The sequence below is a fragment of the Pleurodeles waltl genome, chromosome 4_1, assembly GCF_031143425.1.
Source record: "Pleurodeles waltl isolate 20211129_DDA chromosome 4_1, aPleWal1.hap1.20221129, whole genome shotgun sequence".
NCBI lineage: Eukaryota > Metazoa > Chordata > Amphibia > Caudata > Salamandridae > Pleurodeles > Pleurodeles waltl.
Genome location: NC_090442.1, coordinates 957,027,510 through 957,049,608, shown reverse-complemented (window position 1 = coordinate 957,049,608; position 22,099 = coordinate 957,027,510).

Sequence of the window (22,099 nt, the reverse complement as noted above, 5' to 3'; positions counted from 1 at the left end):
GTTTGTATAAACGAGTATTCCTAATTGCTGGATATCTTTAGCTGTTACTTCACTCTTGTTTCTGATATTCTATGTGCCTTTGGTGTAGTCTTCTGCCAAACGTTTTGCCTTTTCTTCTCCTGTTTGCTGAAATTCATTTTGTTGACCTTAGGACTCTGTGCACTTTAGCAGTACAAACAGATGCTAAAGTGTTTATGTCCGCTCATTTAAACGTGTTGAATTGGCTTACACCCAATTGGCATATTTCAATTACATATAACTTCCTAGTAAAGTGGTGAAATATGTAACCATGGCCTGTAAACTAAATATTACTACCTGACCTGCAGCACTTTTTGTGACACCCACATAAGTACCCATTTAAAACATGTCTCAGACCTGTCATTGCAACCTATGTGCAGCTTATAACTGCCAAATAAACCTGGCAAAATAAACCTTTTGCCAGGCCTAAACCTCCCTTTTTAATACTTATGAGCACCCCCCCCCTAGTTAGGCCTTAACCAACACACAGGGTAGTGTGCATTGCATTAAAAAGGTAGGACTTGCATTTTTAGGTTTTACATGTCTTGTTAGTGAAAAACTCCCAAATTCATTTTCGCTACTGTGTGGCCTACCACTCCCATAGAGTGAGTTATTACTTTTAATAAGCGCTAACATTTAACTGGGAACAGGTAGAAATTTCACGTTTGGTCTCAAAAGAATTGTAATTTAAAATCCTCCTATTTTAAGTCCCAGCTCTGAATATGCCACTTTTGGAAAGTTAGCATGTTCTTGCCCTAACCATTTGGTGCCTGCAGCCTTTGTTCTGGGTCTTATGACTCTGCATAGTTGGCTGTTGGTCTTTGTGTATTCCCCCCAGATAGTGAGGCAAGGGGAAAATAGGTATTGGCAGTGTGTGGGCATCCAGCTACGAGGTATGGGGTGGAGCTGTTCCCTGCCTCAATTACACTTCAAAGGGCTGCATCGAACACACTTGTAAAGGAACCTGACACTGGCCTATTGTCACCCTAGACCACTTGGGCCCTGGGCAGGGAAAGGAAGGACATTTTTTTTAGGTCCAGGATCTAGAAGTTGTCCTAGGATAACCTGGAAGCTTCTCCCACTCCAAAGGCTGAAGCCAAATATTATTATTGAGTTTTCTGACCCATCTTCAGTACGCTTCTGGACCCACAGATATTATAGAAGAAATACTGCCTTGCTTCCCAGAGAACTGTCCTGCCTCATGAGGCCTGCCTTGTTCCCCAGAGGACTTTTCTGCTGCCACCTGAGGAGTTCCCTGCTGCTTGAGGCATGTCTTGTTCTCCAGAGGGCTGCCATGCTACTTTAGGCCTACCTTGCCGTATGAGAAGGAAGACTGGAACTGCTCCCTCCATCTCTGGATAACCTGAGTGTCTCCAAGCATCAGTTGGCTGACCTTCTGATCTGAGCTACAAGATACAACAAGCTCCAAAGGCCTCATTACAACTACCCAACTGCCCTGCCACACTGGACCTGCAACTGGACCAGCCTGAGCCCCTCATGTCTTTGATGAAGTGAGTCTCCAGTCCCCAAGACGTACCATCCAGGTCTCGGGCCCATGGCTGGTATCAGAGAGAACTCCTCCTTGCCTTACTGAAAATTCCATCAAATCTGGAATGAAGCAAAGCAAATCCCTGCAAAGCATCACTGCCCAGCTTCATTGGAACCAGCACCAAGCAATGCAAAGCCCCCCAAGCCTTGCTGCTCAGCCTTGCAAAGCAATGCCACGCAGGCCTCGCACTAAGGGCATAATTTACAATTCTCAGTGGCCCTGTGCCCAGCCGTGCATTGTCTTGTGGTCGGCCTAAACTTCTGAATGTGTCCCAGTCCAGTGTGACCAGTTATCCACAGCTGGAATTTCTTCTTCTTAGCTCTATTTTTGCTTAAACCTTTAACATTCTATATCTTAAGTTCTACTGATTGCACGTTTGATGTTCTGCTATCATTTTATTTATAAAAAAGTACACAATTTCTTTAAATTGGGTTGAGATTTTTCCTGTGTTGTGCTTTTATTCTGCTACTGTTTGTGTGCTGCATAAATACTTCACATTTTGCCTCTAAGTTGAGTCTGACTGCTTTTGTGGCAAGCTACCAGAGAGTTAAGGACAGGTATAATTTAGTGTAGTGTGTGCTTCCCTCTAATAAGGATTATTGTTGTTGCTTGAGCATGGTCTTCACCCCTCTCAAGAAATAAGTACTGTGGACAGCGGACACATGGAGGTGGACAACTATTGTCTGTAGGACCCTAACAAGTGTATTCCATAAGAAGTGTGAATTACCACTAGAGCTGCACTCTGTTGTTGTTTCCTTGGGGATTAGCAGCTTCTTGTGTCGTATCTACCAGGGTTGAGCAGGAATACTCTCAGAGTGTTTTATAGAGTGCAAGGGTACCCATCCTAAGCAAATAACTATATTCCTGACAACAACTGATACTCAGGATTGAAAAAACGCTCCTTTCAAAGGATTTCCTTGTGTAATACTTAATAGCAGTCCCTCAAAGGAATCACTCAAACAGTGCTCCCAGTTATTTGTATATTGCTCTCAACTTTATAGGTTTACCCTGGGTCAGGTTACACACACACACACTTCAGTTAGAGGAAGAAAAAAGATTTAGAAATATGCTTGTCAAAGGTAACTGTATATTCAATTATGGTTCAAAAACATGTATGTAAAATAATGCAAAAGGCAAGTCAAATACAGTGTGAGAATTTCTATTTACAACTAAAATGTGCAAAATGTTTCAGGGTCTGAACTGATATGGCAGGGGAGGATGTTGATTAATTGCCAAAGAAGAGATACACTCAATTTTTAACATAATTTGGGAACTTGCATGACTTGGCCTATTTGGGTGGGGTACCATGGCAGTCCATAGAAGGATGAAAGGTTAACAATGGGTGAAGGAAAGTGGTTAAAGAAACAACAAAGGATGCAAATCAGGCCATGGACAAAGACCAACCAACAATACCACTAACTGAGGGCAACTACCCTGACAAAGATATCAGAGCCCTGACCTTGAAGTCTATTACTTGTGATATGACTGTAATTAATCCAACAAGTACTTACAATTATAAGATTTCTGTTTTGAAAAAGGTATCAGCTTTTTTCCTTGGACCAAATAAAGATTTTCTTATTTAAGGTTGTGCTTAAGCTGAAACCTGAAAATTACCTTACCTTGAATCTTAGGTTTCCGCTCAAACCATTTCTCCAAGAACGCTAAGGTAACCATGCGAAACATTTACATCATTATGACTTTGCTCTCAATTACAGAACACAATATTTACCTGTTAGACCTGATAGCCTTATGATGGTCACTCCTAACTTTTTGCCTGCCTCCCTCCACTTTTTAGATACTGTTTTTGCTGGTTTTAAGACTCTGAGCACTCTTCCACTCCTAACCAATGCTAAAGTGCATATGCTCTCTCCCTTTAAACATGGTAACATTGGATCATACCCAATTGAACTATTTAACTTACTTATAAGTCCATAGTAAAGTGCAGTATATGTGCCCAGGGCCTGCAGATTAAATGCTACTAGTGGGCCTGCAGCACTGATTGTGCCACCCACTCCAGTAGCCACTTAACCTTGTCTCAGGCCTGCCATTGCAAGGCCTGTGTGGGCAGTTTCACTGCCAGTTCGACTTGGCATATAAACGTGCTTGCCAAGCCTAAAACTCCCTTTTTTCCACATATAAGACACCCCTAAGGTATGCCCTAGGTAACCCATAGGGCAGGATGCTTTGTAGGCAAAAGGCAGGACATGTACCTATGTAGTTTACATGTCCTGGTAGTGTAAAACTCCTAAATTAGTTTTTACACTGCTGTGAGGCCTGCTCCCTTCATAGGCTAACACTGGGGGTGTCATATTTAGTATGGCCAAAATGGTGATATAAAATCCTGCTGACTGGTGAAATTGCATTTATTATTACTATTTTAGAAATGCCACTTTTAGAAAGAGAGTATTTCTCTGCACTTAAATCTTTCTGTGCCTTAAAATCCACGTCTGGCTGGGTTTAGTTGACAGCTATGTGTGCATTCACTCAGACACACCACAAACACAGGATACTCAGCCTCACTTGCATACATCTCCATTTTGAATGGGTCTTCCTGGGCTGGGAGGGTGGAGGACCTGCCCTTACACAAAAGACTGCCACACCCCCTACTGGGACCCTGGCAGACATGATTGAACTGAAAGGGGACCTTCTGCACTTCTAAGCCACCCTTTGAAGTCTCCCCCACTGCAAAGGCACATTTGTGTATTTAAACAGGGCCTCTGCCCCTACCAACTCAGACACTTCCTGGAGAAGAAACTTGAACCAGAGCCTGCATCCTGCCAAGAAGAGCTGCCTGGCTGCCCAAAGGACTCACCTGTCTGCTTTCTGTGAAGTACTGCTTCCTTGCTGTTGCCATGCTGCCTTGCTGCTCTCTGGCTGTGGTGAAGAAGTGCTCTCCAAGGGCTTGGATAGAGCTTGCGTCCTGTTCCCTGAAGTCTCAGGACCAAAAATACTTCATCTCTTAAAAAAGGACTCCTTGTGCGGCAAAATCTGATGCACAGCCTGCCAGAAATGACGCACAGCCTGTACTGCGGTGAAAATTTCACTGCATGCCGAACGGGAACAACGCAGCCTGACTTTGCAACAAGAAGATCGATGCAGCGCCAGCGTAGCAACCGGAAATTCAATGCACGGCCCACTGGATCGACGCACAGTCGAGCCAGAATGATGCAGCCCGACTTCCAGAGATGAATCGATGCAGCCCCTGTCGTGTGATAGAAAATTTGACACAACGACCACCGGATCGACGCAGCTCCTGTGACTTTGTCCTGCCAGCGCAGGAAATCCACGCATCGTCCCCGGAGCATCTGAAAACCCCACAACCTGAAGATGATCTATGACTGAGCACCGGAAATTGACGCACAGCCATTCCTGCATGAAAACTAAATGACGCAATGCCGTGTGCGGCCCGAGAAATCAACGCACACCCCTTTGTTTCCAGGCTTTTCCTCCTTTGCAGTTCTTTGCTGATATTTTTCATGTGAGCCAGGTACTTTGTGCTTGAAAGATACTTTTTTGCTTTTAAAATACTTTTTTTTAATTTTTATTTTTTATTTTTTATTGATTTTGTATAGCAGATATATAGTACATGCGTTTGTCAGAAGTACTTACAGGATCACAATTATCTGTTTAATATTTTGTTTAAACAATTAAACCCCCCGTTAACACACTTAACTAGCCATTATTACATACAATGTTAATATTCCTACTGCGTGGCTCCTAGTATTGTGCTTATGCTAGAAATCAGAGAGGCTCCCTTTTTAATTGCTGTAAAACGCCTACTATTTATGAACGCACCCCTATGGGGAACATAGGTGTGCTTTCTTGCCTTTATTGAAGGTAGGTAGTGGGTGTGCCTGATTTCCAGGTGTCTTTACTCATGCTCCTGTGATTGTGTGCTCACTCGGAGTGGTCCCATTTGGGGGGAGTGAGGATTTGCACCCCTACATTCGTTTTTTTTTATCTTGGTCGTGTTCTGTGCTGTTGTGACTGGTTAGGCTTCTAGTGTATGCAATTTAAGTGTTGTATAGTCCCCTTCATGGAGGTTTGTCGTCATTTTTTGCTTCGAGTTTAGATACCATTGTTCCCCAGGTGTTGGACCCAGTGTGTGTCTGACCTTCTCGTGTCAGTTTTATAAGGACCTGGTGTTCTGTGCGGGCCCACCGCAGTGCAAGGGAGTGCCAGGATTTCTGGTCCGGGGCGTTTGGTGCTTTCCAGTGCATTGCTATCAGCCTTTTATACATCACGAAGGCTAAGTCTATAAATTTGTGTAAGTGTCTGTGCTTTTTTGTTCTTTTCTTCACTCCCAATAAACAAGATCTAGGGTCCGCTTCCAGTTCTAGTCCCGTCCAGTCTGATAGCACCTTCACCAACTTGTACCATTCTATTTGCACCAGTGGGCATTCCCAGACCATATGATAAAAGTGGGCAGCTGCTTCCATGCATCTAGGGCATGTCGGCGCTGTGTCGGGGAACATGCGTTTCAGCCTGGCCGGTGACAGATAGGTCTGGTGTATAAAGTTGAACTGGGTGTAGCGGAATCTGGGGTTCCTTGATACCCCCCGAGCGTGCAACAATGCTTTCGACCAGTCTTCTTGGAGGATCGGGATGGAGAGGACATTGTTCCACCTCTCCCTAGCTCTCTCTAAGTGAGGTTCTGAAGGCTTGGCGAGTATTTTGTATAGGTTAGAGATTGATTTAGTTTGGGCGTCGTCCTGTAACATGTAGTGTATTGTGAGGGACGTCTCTGGATCTTGGGCCCCCGTTCCCCATGCTTTCTTAATTGCATGGCATATAGGCCCTCATTCTGACCCTGGCGGTCGGTGATAAAGCGGCGGCCAACCCGCCAACAGGCCGGCGGTCCAAAATATGCAATTCTGACCCTGGCGGGAACCGCCAACACAGCCCGCCGCATTAACACTCCGCCCGCCACGGCGGAACAAACAAACAGCGCGGCGGTCCCCGCCAACAGCCAGGCGGCAGACAATGTACCGCCCACCCTATCACGACCCACCAATCCGCCACCTTTTCCGGGGCAGGAGCACCGCCGATAAAAACACGGCGGAAACAGACTACGAACGGGAAAACGCTCACCTCCACATACTCCAGGCGAGATTCCGGCAGTATGGAACCCGAGTTGCAGGTCATCCCCGCACTCCTATACCTGCTCCTGTACCAGGAGCACGCCCGGCGGCGCGGAAGACATCGGTGAGTACTGCACCTACGATACAGGGGAGGGAAAAGATGACCGGCACACACCCACCCACCCACACCCACTACAACACACACATCAATGCATTCCCACAGATCACTGTCACAACCCACAAACCCCCCCCTCCGAAATAATGCAAAGACCAAAAGAAGAGATCTTAAAAGGGCAGATATATTGAAATATGGACAGCAGTAATCCCAATAAATACATAAACTATGTACAAAATATATACAGCTACTAAATGTAGTCCAACCACTGTCCGTGGACCACAGGGGTCCTGAGCAAAGGGGCAAGGCCCAGTCCCACGACAAGAACTCCACGGAGAGAACACTGCAGGGGCATCAGAAAGAAAAAAGGACAGGCACCTCAGGGGGAAGGGAAGGGGGGGCACCTCAGCCACTTGAGTACACGACGCCAGATCCACGAGGGGACTCCATGACCACTGGGCCATCCTGGGGAGAGCAAAGCCACAGTCCATACAGTGGGTGGCCTGCCCACTGGGCCATCCTGGGGAGAGCAAAGCCACAGTCCATACAGTCCGTACAGTGGGTGGCCTGCCCACTGGGCCATCCTGGGGAGAGCAAAGCCACAGTCCATACAGTCCATACAGTGGGTGGCCTGCCCACTGGGCCATCCTGGGGAGAGCAAAGCCACAGTCCATACAGTCCATAACAGACTCCACTGCCACTGGAGGAGGCATGTTGGCCAGAGGACATCCTGCAGCCCTGCCCGAGACAGATCCTGCCCTGCCACGTCTGCCAAAGGGCCAGCGGTTCCTGCCTGGAAGGGACCAGTTCAGCGGTCCTTGCCTTGAAGGGCCCAGTTCAGCGGTTCTTGCCTTGAAGGGCCCAGTTCAGCGGTTCTTGAGACGGCGGTCCCCAGCGGAGCGGTGCTGGAGACGGCGGGCCCAGTTCAGCGGTTCTTGAGACGGCGGTCCCCAGCGGAGCGGTGCTGGAGACGGCGGGGCCCAGTTCAGCGGTTCTTGCCTTGAAGGGCCCAGTTCAGCGGTTCTTGAGACGGCGGTCCCCAGCGGAGCGGTGCTGGAGACGGCGGGGCCCAGTTCAGCGGTTCTTGCCTTGAAGTGCCCAGTTCAGCGGTTCTTGAGTCGGCGGTCCCCAGCGGAGCGGTGCTGGAGACGGCGGGGCCCAGTTCAGCGGTTCTTGCCTTGAAGTGCCCAGTTCAGCGGTTCTTGAGACAGCGGTCCCCAGCGGAGCGGTGCTGGAGACGGCGGGGCCCAGTTCAGCGGTTCTTGCCTTGAAGGGCCCAGTTCAGCGGTTCTTGAGACGGCGGTCCCCAGCGGAGCGGTGCTGGAGACGGCGGGGCCCAGTTCAGCGGTTCTTGCCTTGAAGGGCCCAGTTCAGCGGTTCTTGAGACGGCGGTCCCCAGCGGAGCGGTGCTGGAGACGGCGGGGCCCAGTTCAGCGGTTCTTGAGACGGCGGTCCCCAGCGGAGCGGTGCTGGAAACGGCGGACATTCTATGGCCAACTGTTCATTGCCTGGTGGTGCCCTCCTGGGCAGCGGGGATGGTGCTCCTTCAATGCCCACCTGGGCTGTGGGTGGTGGGGCCCTCCTGGCCAGCTGGGCTGGGTCCTCCCTGGGCAGCGGCTATGGGGGTGGTGGGCTCTCCCGGGGCAGCTGTGCCGGTTCCTCCCGGGGCAGCGGCTATGGGGGTTGCGGGCTCCTCCTGGGCAGCTGTGACGGGTCCTCCATGGGCAGCAGGCCTGCTGCCTGACTTCTCCGCCTTGCTGCCCTTGCCCTCCTTAGTCGGGAGTCTGTGGCCCTTTCCTCCCTTTGGAGCTGTGGCTGTTGACGGTGGCTGGCTAGTGTCCTGGGGGGATATCGAATCCGGGCTCCGGCGGCGGCCCTTCCGCCTTCTGCTCCTCTTCCCAGGGGGTGGGCTGGCTGTCCCCTTGCTGCTGGGCGAAGATCCAGACCTGCGGGCTGGTGGGCTCCAATACCCCTGCACCCTTGTCAAGGGGGCTGCAGGGCTGGTGGTGGCTGAGGTGCTCTTTTTACCCCGACGAGAAGGAGGGGGGGGGCTCAGGGTCAGGAAAGAAGGTAGCAGTAGAGAGATAGATTTTCTTGGGACAATGGATAGTGGTAGGTACAGTGGGTATGGGAGTGGAGGGAGAGGATGTGGTTGTAGGCGAGACAAGTTTGCTGTCTTTGGGTGCAGGTGCAGGAGCGGGAGGCTGTCGTGAGGTGGATGGCTGTTGGGTGGGTGGGTGGCTGCGTTTGTGTGGTGTGGAAGAGGGGGTGACAGACACAGTGGGAGAGAACACAGGGGACGTGTAAATGGCAGTGGGGGTGGTGACTGCATGTGTGCGGACTGTACTGGAGGGTGTGCTGGTGATGGAAACACTGGCTGATGGTGAGGTGAATGAAGGTGTGAGTGTAGACGTCACAGGGAGGGAGGAGGGAGACGAGGAGGTGGGGGTCACAGAGGTGGAAGTGACTGTTGGCATGTCTGCATCGGAATGTTGCTTGTGTGAATGTCTGCGTGATCTGTGGTGCTTGTGTTTGGATGAGCTGCTCTTGGGTGTTGAGGTGTGTGCAGGCTGGTCTGATGGTGTGGGTGGGACAGGCAGAGGAACAGGAGACTGGAAGGAGGGAGTTAGTAGAGGGAGGCAGGAGACAGGGACAATGGCTGCCGTCAGTGCTGAGGCCAGAGCCTGGAACGATCGCTGATGGGCAGCCTGACCCGAATGAATGCCCTCCAGGTACGCATTGCTGCGATGAACCTCCCTCTCCACCCCCTGGATGGCATTCAAAAGGGTAGTCTGCCCAACAATGAGCGTTCGGAGGAGGTCAATGACCTCCTCACTGAGGGCAGCGGGGGTAACAGGGGCAGGGCCTGAGGTGCCTGGGGCGAAGGAGATGCCCGGCTTCCTGGCAGAGCGGGCACGGGGCGAGCGCTGAGGGGCTGCTGGGAGGGCGGAGATGGTGCGCTGGGTGGCGGCTGTACCTGTAATGGCGGGGGGCACGGATGGTGCCACCCCCGCAAGGGAGCTCCCTTCCGAGGACGTGTCCGTGTCGCTGCAGGGTCCAGTCGTCCCCGTTGTGGAGCTCCCCTCGCCCTCCGTCTCACTGGTCCAGTCAGACTCTGTGGCATGGCCCTCCTGGGCCATGTGAGATGCAGCTCCCTCCTGCCCCGATGCCACTTCTCCTCCGCCTGATGATGCTGATGCACACAAGCACATAAAGACAAACAAAAAGGGGGGGGGAGAGAGAAATAAAGAGATTTTGAGTACATGGATCACCGGTACAGTTAGCGGACATGACAGACACAGATGCCCCCTGCACTAAGTTGCGCACTTGGGGTCCGCTACGCATTCCGTGGAACATGCCCTACACGCCTAGAGTTGACAACTTCACCCATGGATGACACGGCCCAGGGATGGCTGTACTGACACACTACTGAGGGTGGTGGCTGGGGACACAGGGGCTTACGGGGGTGCCCAGCCTACAGATATCGCCCTGGCCTAGGGGGACCCACAGCCCTCCTCCCCCACCCAGACACCTCCACTGCGCGACAACAGAGTAGATAATGCTTGTACTCACCCCCTTGTGTCTGCTGTGCTGCCCTCACGCGCCCATCCAAATCAGGGTAGGCCACCGCCAGGATCCGGAACATCAGGGGGGTCAGTTGACGGCAGGCACCCCGCCTACGTTGGGAGGCCATCCCCAGCAGAGACTCGGCGGTCTTCTTGGTCCCGCGGCGGATGTCTTCCCACCTCTTGCGGCAGTGGGTGCCCCGTCGATGGTGGACCCCCAGGGTCCGGACTTCCTTGGCGATGGCACGCCAAATCCCGATCTTCTCATGGGCGCGGACCTATGTGACACGTACAGGGAGGGAGAAATACCACGTTCAAGTTTGTCTGCATTTTCGTTGCCAGTGGCCCAACGCCCACCATCCCCGCCAGGCCCAACATGCCCCCCATCCCCGCCAGGCCCCCCGCCATGCTGCCCGCCAGGCCCAACATGCCCCCCATCCCCGCCAGGCCCCCCGCCAGGCCCAACATGCCCCCCATCCCCGCCAGGCCCCCCGCCAGGCCCCCGCCAGGCCCAACATGCCCCCCATCCCCGCCAGGCCCCCCGCCAGGCCCCCGCCAGGCCCAACATGCCCCCCATCCCCGCCAGGCCCCCCGCCATGCCCCCCGCCAGGCCCAACATGCCCCCCATCCCCGCCAGGCCCCCCGCCATGCCCCCAAGCCAGCCAGTAGCCCCAAATCCATATTGAATTAAACTCACTTGTTGGTCTGGAGGACCGTAGAGTAGCGCATACTGGGGGAGGACCCCATCCACAAGTTTCTCCAACTCCTCTCCAGTGAAGGCAGGGGCCCTTTCCCCAGTCGCAGCAGCCATTGTCCCTTCCAGACCGAGGTCACAGCAACACTTGCAGTATAGGTCCTCTCCTGTGAAAGTTCAAGTCGCAAGTGGATAAGTAGATAGAAAATGGCGGTCACGCCCGCGGCGGTGCGTACCGCCACCGCCGGCGCCCTTCGCCATTGGCTCCTGAAACCCGTAGGCTTCAATGTTAACCAATGCGGCTTCGCGCCGTGGTCTTCGACCGCCGACCGCCGCGGTGTGCCACGCCAGCGCATTGACCTCACATCACATTGTCACACTTCACAGGTCAGGCAGCCGCCATTTCGAGGGTCCACATGGCTCAATTTCAACTGCGTCACACAGGCCTAGGCCTTGCATAGCCACTCAGACACGCCATTCACTGCATAGAGAATCGTTTACTGTGCAAGCTGTGAGTACGTACCTGTGGGTTGCTTGACTGTGTGCTCCATGTTGTCCTTCCTAGGCACCGTCCGCTGGGTTTGGCGAGGAGACGGATGAATCCTCGCGTGTACCGACCGCTGGTGGACCTGTCGACAATGGAAGAACGCCACATTATCCTGACCTACCGGCTTGACCGTGCCACTATACATGAACTGTGTGCCCAGCTGGAGCCCGACCTGATGTCCCCCATCCGCCAACCCACAGGGATTCCCCCTCTGGTGCAGGTCCTGTCAGTACTCCATTTCTTGGCAAGTGGGTCATTTCAGACAATAGTGGGAATTGCTTCTGGGATGTCTCAGCCCATATTTTCGAAGGTGTTATCCAGAGTGTTGTCTGCCCTGATGAAATACGTGAGGAGCTACATCATTTTCCCTGAGGTGGGCGAATTGGCTACAGTGAAGGGTGATTTCTACGCCCTTGGACATATTCCCAACGTCATTGGTGCCATTGATGGGACCCATGTGGCTTTGGTTCCCCCAAGAGACAGGGAGCAGGTGTACAGGAACAGAAAAAGTTACCATTCCATGAACATCCAGGTGGTGTGTTTGGCTGACCAGTACATCTCGCATGTAAATGCCAAGTTCCCTGGGTCAGTGCATGACGCCTACATCCTGAGGAATAGCAGCATCCCTTACGTGATGGAACAGCTAGAGAGACACCGTGTATGGCTATTGGGGGACTCTGGGTACCCCAACCTGTCGTGGCTACTGACCCCAGTAAGGAATCCCCGGACCAGGGCAGAGGAACAGTACAATGAGGCCCATGGGCGTACTAGGAGGGTGATCGAACGCACCTTTGGCCTCCTAAAGGCCAGGTTTAGGTGCCTGCATATGACAGGTGGATCCCTAATGTACTCACCTAAGAAGGTGTGTCACATCATCGTGGCCTGCTGCATGCTTCACAACCTGGCTTTGCGCCGCCAGGTGCCTTTCCTGCAGGAGGATGGTCGAGACGGTGGTGTAGTGGCAGCTGTGGAACCTGTGGAGAGTGACGAGGAGGAAGACGACGGGGCTGAAACAGACAACAGGGACAGAATCATTGAACAGTACTTCCAATAGGACACAGGTAACAATTCAAACATAATTTAGTAAATGTGAACTACTCTCCTGCATCTCTGCTGCCTGTCTATTTGCCCCAGTGTATGATGACTGAGTTGTGGCTTTTCCCTCCCTATTTCAGATCTGGGGTCCCCACTACGAGTCCTGTGCTTCGTTTCCCCATGGACTACAGCTTTGTGGCAGCTGTTTGTTGACTTCACTATGTACAAGGACATATTTGCACTGTCATGTCAATTACAATATTTTGAAATCACAGCCAGACTCAAGATAGTTTTGTGCAAAATGGGTGTTTATTTCAGTGCTCAAAATGGGATGGGTGGTTTCAAGTGGGTGGGGGCTATGGTGAAGGAATGTCCATGGCAGAGTCCAGAGTAACAGTCACACAGGTGCATTGTCCAGAGGCCTGTGGAGAGATGGAGCATGGGCAGTTCAAGGATGGACAGGGTGACAATGTGGGACAGTGGGATGACATCAGGTGGTATCCTTTGCTGGCGGGGGTCTTGACATCCTACTCTGTCTTCTTGCAAGATCTCAGGGCCCTCTTGCGGGGTGGTTCTTCTCCTGCAGGAGGTGGGGGTCTGGTGAGCTGCTGTTGTGCGGGGGCCTCCTGTCCACTAGCGCCGGCGGAGGTGGTTGGCTGTTCTTGGTCCAGGCTAGTGGCAGGGGCCCTTTGTTGTTGTTGAGTGTCCGTCCTGGTGTTGATGAGGTCCTGCAGCAGCCCTACCATGGTAACCAGGGTGGAGGTGAGGGCTCTGATGTCCTCCCTGTACCCCCGATAGTGTTCCTCCTGCAGTACCTGGATCTCCTGGAACCGGGCCAGTACCGTCGCCATCGTCTCCTGGGAGCGGTTGTATGCTCCCATGATGGTGGTGAGGGCCTCGTGGAGAGTGGGTTCCCTGGGCCCGTCCCCCCCCTGTCGCACAGCTGCCCTCCGAGTTGCCCTGTTTCCCTGGGCCTCTGCCCCCTGGCCGGTGTGCCCACTACCACTGCCCCCAGGTCCCTGTTGTTGTTGGGGTGGTGGGTTATCCTGGGTGCCCTGTAGTGGTAGACACACCGCAGATTGACGCGCCCTGGAGACAGAGGCATGGGCCCGCTGGGTGGGAGCTGTGCTGGTGTTCCCAGAGGGGTTTGGGTCTGTAGTGGCCTGTGCCTGTGTGAGGGGAACCGACTGTCCAGAGGTCCCCGATGGTCCGGGCTGGTCATCAGTGTCCAGGTCGACAGAGCTGCTGTCATCGCTGACGGCCTCTTGGGTGGGGGGTGTGGAGAATTCTGGGCCCTCCGTGGCGGTGTGTTGACGGTCGGGTCCTGCAGGGGTATAGAGGTATGGTTATAGTTTCAATGTGTGGCATATGGGTGTATCTGTGGGTTCCCGTGTCCCCAAGTGCTGGCATTCGTGTGTGGGGGCTTTGGTGAGGGTGGCTTGTGGGGGGGATGTGTATATGCATTGGGCATGCTTTGGTGATGGGTGTCCATGCTTAGTGGACGCATGCAGGCCTAGGTTTTGGGATGTGTGGGTTGTGATGGTGAGACATTGGCAGGGAATAGGTGTGCTGGGGGTGGGGGTGAGGATGGTGGTGGGGGTGAGGATGGTGGTGGGGGTGAGGGTGGGGGTGAGGATGGGGGTGGGGGTGAGGGTGGGGTTCGAGGATGGGGGTGAGGGTTGGGGTATGATTTGGCATGCAGGTGGGGGGGAAGCAGTAGTGAAGCTTCAACTTACCAGTATCCATTCCTCCGCCGACTCCTGCGAGGCCGTCAGGATGCAGGATGTTCAAGACTTCCTCCTCCCATGTTGTAAATTGTGGGGGTTGAGGTGGGGGTCCTCTGCCAGTCTTCTGCACGGCGATGTTGTGCCTGGATACCATGGAACGCACCTTCCCCCGTAGGTCGTTCCATCGCTTCCTGATGTCTTCCCGATTTCTGGGGTGCTGTCCCACAGCGTTGACCCTGTCGACAATCCTCTGCCATAGCTCCGTCCTCCGGGCAATGCTGGTGTATTGGACCTGTGTGCCGAATACCTGGGGCTCTACCCGAACGATTTCCTCCACCATGACCCTGAGTTCTTCGTCTGAGAAGCGGGGGTGTCTTTGGGGTGCCATGGAGTGGTGTGTATGATGTGTGGGGTGGAGTATGTGTAGTTAAGTGTGTTGAGTGTGGTGGTGTGTGTTGTTTTGTGTGTGGATATTGTGTGGGTGATGGTGTGGTGTGCCTCTGTGTGATGGTATTCTGTGATCGCTGCTGTGTCTCTCAGTGCTTCTTTCTGAATTTTTGGTCGTAGGGGTTTGTGGGTGATGTGGGTGTGTGTTTTATATTGTATTGTGTGTGTGGGAGTGGTGTGTGTATGTGTATCAGGTGTGTGGAATTCAAATCGGCCAAAGTGGCTGAGTTTTGTTCGTTTGTGTGTATTCTGACCGCGGCGTGTGTACCGCCAATGGAAAACCGCGTTTGAAAGACCGCCGCGTGGATTCGTGGGTCGTAATGGCATGGGCGTATTTCTGTTGGCGTGATGGTGGAGGTTTGGTCACCTCCACTTTTCCGCCGACCGCTGGTCTGGCGGTCTGTTGTGGCTGTCGGATTTTCGGAGGTTTGGCTGCTGCGGGTCAGAATGACCGTGGCGGGTTACCGCGACCGCGGCGGAATTATGGAGGATTTCTGACCGGCGGTAGGCGCCTTTTACCGCCGAGGTCAGAATGACCACCATAGTGTGGTACGATAGGAATTGACCCGGGCTCACGTCTGTGAGGGCCTGGATGGCCTCAAATGGCATTAGTTTACCATTTTCAAAACAGTCACCCACCAGTCGTATTCCCACCTCCGACCACACTAAAGCTGTATGCGGCGCAATCCTCTTTTGCTCAAGGAGACACTCCAGCGGAATGTGCGGGGTGTAAGGAAGTGTTCCATGTCCCTTCTGGACATACCTCCCCCAGCATGCATGTGCCACAGCTAGTAATGCATTGATGGGTTCACTTTTGAGGTGTTTGTTTGACAGCCATATTAACAGGTGGTCTCCTTTTAACTGAGTCTGCATCCATACTGCCTCGGCTGAAAGCGGTCTGTGGAGCCATAGTTGCAGCCATTGCAATTGTGCCGCTGCGTAATAGAGCTCAAAGTTAGGGTCCCCCTAGTCCATCTGAGTCCACCGGTCGTTGCAGTGTGGGTAATGCCACCCGTGCTCTGCCTCCCCCCCATATGAGCTGTATCAGCATTGTGTTCAGATTGTTAAAAAAGCTACGTGGGAGGACAATTGGCAGTTCTGTGAAGTAATATAGTAGTCTGGGCAAGATCAGCATGTTTGCTATCGCTACCCTGCCCGGTGGGGAAAGCGGTAATTTATTCCAGAAGCGTAGGGAGCCCTTCATGGAAGTTAATGCTCTCCCCAGATTACCGTCTCTGAAGTCGTCTGTTCTGTGGTAAATGTGGACCCCCAAGTATTTAAATATTTTGAAACACCATTTCAGGCGCCCGTGTGGTGCCACCTCCTGTCTTCCTGGTGGCCATCTGGTCAATGGGAACACACACGATTTGTCCCAGTTTACTGCTAGGCCAGATATCCTACCGTACTCCGCTAGGAGTGTCATTATGGAGGGTATCGACTCCGCGCCTTTCCGAGTGTATATAAGAGTGTCATCTGCATATAGCGAGATTACGTGGTGTGTTTCATTCCTAATTAATCCCCATTCGTCCGCCATGGAGCGCACTTTGGTTGCCAGTGGTTCCATTGCAATCGCAAACAATAGTGGGGAGAGGGGGCATCCCTGTCTCGTACCCCTTGTTATAGGGAAACTGTCAGAGATCACTGCACCCGTCTTCACTCTGGCTTGTGGTTTTGAGTATAGTGTGCGGATCCAGCGCAGATAGTTAGGACCTATTCCCATCTGTCTCATTGTAGTCAAGAGGTAATCCCATTCCAGGGTATCAAACGCCTTTTCTATATCTAGTGACAGCACCATTTCTTCATATGCGTCGGAGGGGGTATCCCCCATTACACTCAGAAGCCTGCGGATATTTCAAAAGGTGTTCCTCTTCGGGATAAAGCCGTTTTGGTCTTCGTGGATTAGAGTATGCATGATGGGAGCGAGTTTATTGGCCAATATTTTACCCAATATCTTACAGTCTAAGTTTAGGAGTGAGAGTGGTCTGTAGGATTTTACGTCCGTGGGGTCGCGACCCGGTTTGGGGAGTACTACTATCATGGCCTCTGTCTGGGTCGGGGTAACTGTTCGGTGGTCCAGGCTTCCTCAAACACCTTCAGTAGTTGGGGTTTCAGGCGGGACGAGAATGTAGAGTAGTACTCTATTGGGAGGCCATCTATTTCCGGCGATTTATTCCTGGGCATCTGTGTTAAATCTAAATCTATTTCCCCCGTTTTGAGAGGGGCTTCTAGTGTGTCCCTGTCTGCTTGAGATGTTTGCGGCAAGGGGATGCCCCCCCAGGAAAGACTCAAATTGTGTAGCCGTGCACGAGGTGCACTTCGTATATAAGTTCTTGTAATAGTCTCTAAACTTTTCATTTATCTCTACCTGTGTGGTAACCGTAGTGTGGGCATCAACCCGGATGGCACCTATGGGAGAGTGCTGTTTGTCCTCTCGCAGTAACCAGGCCAACATTCTACCCGACCTGTCGCCCTCTGTTTGCAAGCGCGTTAAGTAGTAGTTGTAGTCGTGGCAACGGAGTCTACTATCTACTTCGTTATATTTTATGCGGGCTGCTTGCAGTGTTGAGTAAGGGGATTCCCCCCGTGCGGCTGCTATTTCCGCTGTTCTTAGTTCCTTTTTCAATTTGACAATTTCGGTATGTAATGTGCGCCTTACTCCCCAACTTGTGGTGATGCACTGCCCTCTAACCACCGCTTTATGGGCGTCCCATTCCATAGCGCGTGAGCTTGCAGTTTGGTCATTTATTTCCCAGAACTGATGTATTGTGGTATTTAATGCGTCTACAAGTGCCTGGTCCTGCAGCGCGTCTACTTGTAATCGCCAAGTTGGGACCACCCGTCGGCTCCCGCCCCAGCCCAGTGACACCCTCAGCGGCGAGTGATCCGAAATTGTCTTCGCTAGGTATTCTGTTTGCGGCTATGTCCTGGGTGCCCCAGATTGTATCTATTCTAGTGTGTATTCTATGTGGGGGTGAGTAAAATGAGTATTCCCTCTGAAGGGGATGTTTTGTGCGCCATATATCATAAAGCCTCAAATCGTCCACCCAGTGTTGCAGTGGGGTTATGATGTTCTTCCTCGCTACTGCGCTCGTTGGGGCGCTGGATCTATCCAAGGTGATGTCTGGTATACTATTAAAATCCCCACCCCAAACAGCCGGGGCTGATGGGTTTGCTAGCAATGCCGGTGTGAGGGTACCCAAGAATCCAGCTGTGCCTCCATTTGGGGCGTATATACCGACTATAGAGAGTTGTCTGCTATCTAGCTGGCCTTCCATCACCACAAATCTACCACCTCTGTCTATTCTGTGTGCTGTTTGGTTGAATGGGACTCCTCCTGCAATCCATATCAGTACCCCCGTGCGAACGCAGAGTATGTTGTGCCTATCAGTTGTCCGCCCAACTTCGCGCGTATTTCCTGCAGATCTGGTTCCAGTAAGTGTGTCTCTTGGAGGATAGCAATGTGTGTTCCCAGTCGCTTGAGGCGTGCGTGAATACGAGATCTTTTATTTGTTGTGCCCATTCCCCTCACATTCCATGTCATTATGTCGTATTGATTACTGTTGCGATTAGTTTGTGGTGCCATGGGAAAGTGTGGGGTGGTTACGTTTGTCTGCCTCAATCTTGCTCACTGGTCTTCCACTTTGCTGCCCCTCTGATAACGCTGTTAAATATATCTACTTGTTCCAGCACTGATTGCATGTTTGCGGCGGCTCTATAGTGTGTTTTTATTAATTTACTATTGCCCACCCCCCAACTAAACCCCACTCACTCGTGTCTACTAATATAAAACTACTTAACTCGTGAATATAAAAAGAAACCTGTATCCTTTTGGATTTCCATGGTGGTGTTAACATAGCGGTCTCCCCGCCATTCGAAAACAAGATTATGCAAAAGATACACATTTTGAAGAGTGCTCATTCTCCATGTGCTCACGGCGCACCAGGGGGTCTCTGGGACGTTCAGCCCACCCTCCCCCTAGTAACAGAGCCTTGAGCAGCACCGCTGGACGTGGTCAGAGATCGTCCGCTGTTCTGGGGGTGACCCTCGGGCCTTTTACTTCGTCCGTTATAGTAGAGACAGAGCTGATCGTATCCGAGTCCGAATTAATCTCAGGTAGCTCCCTGATTACTTCGAAAGTGTTTTGTGTTAGCAGAGGGGTTTCTTTCAGAACTTCTGCTCTCTCTTCCGCTACCTGTTGGGCGGACGGTTGGACCCTGGTGCGTCTTTTTGAGCGTTTCCTTGACGTCGAGGTCGACCACTCTTCTTCTCTCTCCGCTTCATCGGCCATGCGCGCGAGGCCTTTGGTGTGTAGCCATGTCCAGACATCTTCTGGGGAGTTGAATATGTGGGTGCGATCATCTGAGATCACTCTCAGCTTGGCGGGAAAGAGTAATGCGTATTTAATGTTGAGTTCTCGCAGGCGTTGCTTAACCCTAACATATGAGTTGTGTTTTCTTTGGACCTCTTGAGTGAAGTCTGGGTATGCGTTAATGATTGATTCCTCAAAGTTAAATGGGCATTTGTTGCGGAACTGTTGTAGGATTGCATCACGATCCCGGAAGTTTAGGAATCTGGCGATCAATGGTCTGGGTGGTTGACCAGGGAGCGGAGGCCTACCCGGAATTCTGTGCGCCTTTTCCACAGTAAATAGCTTGGATGGGGCCCCTCCTAGCACCTCTTTGATTAGCCATTGTTCTTGAAATAATTCTGTGCTTTGTTGTTGCATATTTTCGGGAAACCCCAAGAATCAGATATTATTCCGGCGCGATCTGCACTCAGCCTCTTCCGCCCGTTTCCATAGTGCCTTCAGTTCCGCGTCCATGCGTTGGATCTGTTTTTGGTTGTCCTTAACCGTGGGAGATAACTCTGTCACCGCTTCCTCCACTGTTTTAACTCTTTCCGCTAGCTTGCTGTGATCTACACGGAGTAGGTTCAAGTCCTGCGATACTGCATCGATTCTGCTCTCCAGGGAAGTTTTAGTATCCATTATTGCTTGTAGTACCCTCTCTAGTTGCGCAGATTGTGATGCGAGTGTACTCTCCAGTGATTGTAGTGACGGGCTTGTCGGTTGGTCGGTGAGTGGCGGGCCTTGCGTGGTTCGGTCTTGGTTCTTGGCTGGTTTCAGCCTGCCCGCCATTGTGTTCGTTCAGTGGGGAGTCTTGTGGGTTGCGATAAAGCACTACCGGGTGTAGTGATGTGGCGAGAACCCCCCCTTTTTTTTTATTTTATTTTTTAATTATTTCCTTTTTTTTTTTTTTGTTCTTTTGTCCCACTACTTTGGCTCAGTTTGTGATCCCCTTTAGCTCAGTTCCGCGTCCGGAGGCAGGTTCAGCTGGTCCCGGTGCGCAACCCTGGTATCCTTGGTCTTGCCTCTGCTTGCCTTCGGGGTGTTGAGGGGGCGTCTGAGCCCAGCGGTCCCCTTTACTGGAAAAGAGTATCTGGAGCAGGTTGGCTGGGGACCAGTTGTGCCGGCCTTTGTTCCCTCTGATTCCCGGTCCGTACACTTGGGCCCTCAGTTCAAGCCCCTGTCCATGACGAGTCCAGCGCCACGGGGGGCGCTCCGCCGGTCGAGCGCGGCTGCGAGGGGGTGGGGGGGAAAGGGGGAGTGCGGGTCCGACCCTACCGTAGTTAGTGGGCCCCTGCAGATATTCCGGGCCTCCTCCCACCGCTGCACTCCGTTGCGCGGTGCTATCTTGCACCTTGTAGGGGAGCGAATCCCTAGGCAGCTGTCTCTGTTCCTGTCAGTCCGGTCTGCATTTTCTGTAGCAGCGCCTCTCTAGTGCTGTGGGGGCCAGGAGGTGGTTGCCCCCACCTGTCGTTACCGTGCCCGCAGCTCCCAGACACCAGCACCGGCCGTGTCCCTTCAGGAAGTCTCGCGGCGGGGCCCCAGTCCCGGGGGATCTCCACGTGGGGCGCTTCACGGGCTTAGGGTGCCCTGCGGCGACCTCTTGGCTCACGGGCCGGTCCCGCGCGCCGCGCCCGCATTCTGCTGCTTTGTTTCAGATTGATGGGCGCCCCGCGCTCCAAACCTCGCTCCGAGAGGTGGGCTCGGGGTGGTGGCCCCCACCCAAACGGATGCATATGGCGGGGAGCACCTCACGGCCTCCCTCCGCCACGTTTTTCGGCGCCTAACAGGTTCGGGATGCCCCGCCGGGGCCACAGGTCCACGGACCAAGCACCAGCACCCCGGAGCCCCGGGCAGCGCCTCCAGCCTCTCCGAACTCAAGATGGCGGGCCGGAGGAAAGGCACGAATCAAAGGCCCCCGCCTCGTCGGTACCGGGCTCCTCTTGCGTCACCGATTAGTCGGAGGTCGTTCCCACCTCCCCGTCACCACGTGGCGTCCTTCTGGATGGTTGTAGCGGGGCCGGGATGGAGCGCTCGCACTAGCCGTCCATCCCGGTCGCCATCTTGGCTCCTCCCCCCTTGCTTTTAAAAGACTTAAGACACTTTATAACACTTTTCAGTGATATCTCAAAATTTACTTATTGCATCTTTAATAGTTTTGACCTGCATCTATCCAGATAAATAGTATATATGTTTTTCTGAACACTGTGTGGTTTATTTTTGTGGTGCTGTATTATGTTATTGTATGATTTATTGCACAATTACTTTACACATTGCCTTCTAAGTTAAGCCTGACTGCTCAGTGCCAAGCTACCAGAGGGTGGGCACAGGATAATTTGGACTGTATGTGACTTACCCTGACTAGAGTGAGGGTCCTTGCTTGGACAGGGGGTAACCTGACTGCCAACCAAGGACCCCATTTCTAATAATACCTTAGTACCTTGACTAATCCTTTACAACAGTTACAGATCAGGTGGGTGAACTGAGGGTACATGGTTGCTAGTTAAGGGAGCTGGCCAGGAGCTCTACTCCTCTGATGCCACATCATGCTAAAATCTTAAGCGCAAGCACAAATGCAATCATTCCTACTGGGAGACAGTTACAGATAATTCCAACACAACTTCAGAGAGATTCCAGGGAGACGTGAATGAACCATGAAGGCAGGACAGAGGACCAACAGAGTCCTTTCGGAAAAGATTGTGGCAGTGGTGTCCCACTATGGAGAGAGGCGCAACTGAGGCTCTGCAAGGACTGGTGGGGCTCAGCACAGATTTACTTCTGGGAATTGCCAGGCAGTATCAGCACAAGCTGATGGCTGCTAACTGACTTGACAATGGGAGGCCAGATGGAGATTGCCAATTACAGTAGACACCCCATGAGTCACAAATGTGGGGAGCTGTGTTAAGCGGTAAAGAAAAAGCCTGGGAATCATTCTCACTGGCATCTACTTTGAAGAAAACTAGTGGCAAAACTCA